Below are 326 nucleotides of genomic sequence, written 5' to 3'. Positions count from 1 at the left end.
CAGATCGAGTTCGAAGATGAGCATTCTAGCTCAAAAATTGGCTTTTAAAAAAATCAAAAACTACAGGTCGCAAAATGTATTTTTATCAAATATTTTTCTATGGGTTCCTAGGGGGTAACTCGTCAAAGCAGAGCCCTTTGGGCAAAAATTTCGTCCGTTTGGCTCTATCTTGTACCGTTTAGGTACTAGGGGACATTTCTTGACAAAAATGAGCCGAAAATGATCAAATGGTCGATTAAATCATTAAAATAACTTCATCTCCAAAAATTGTGTATTCACTCCTATTACCCCGGGCCTGTCTGACTCGAACAGCCTTACGAGGGGCA

The sequence above is a fragment of the Frankliniella occidentalis genome, unplaced genomic scaffold (genome assembly GCF_000697945.3).
Source record: "Frankliniella occidentalis isolate FOCC.00 unplaced genomic scaffold, Focc_3.1 Scaffold51, whole genome shotgun sequence".
Lineage (NCBI taxonomy): Eukaryota > Metazoa > Arthropoda > Insecta > Thysanoptera > Thripidae > Frankliniella > Frankliniella occidentalis.
This window is presented reverse-complemented; position numbering follows the sequence as displayed.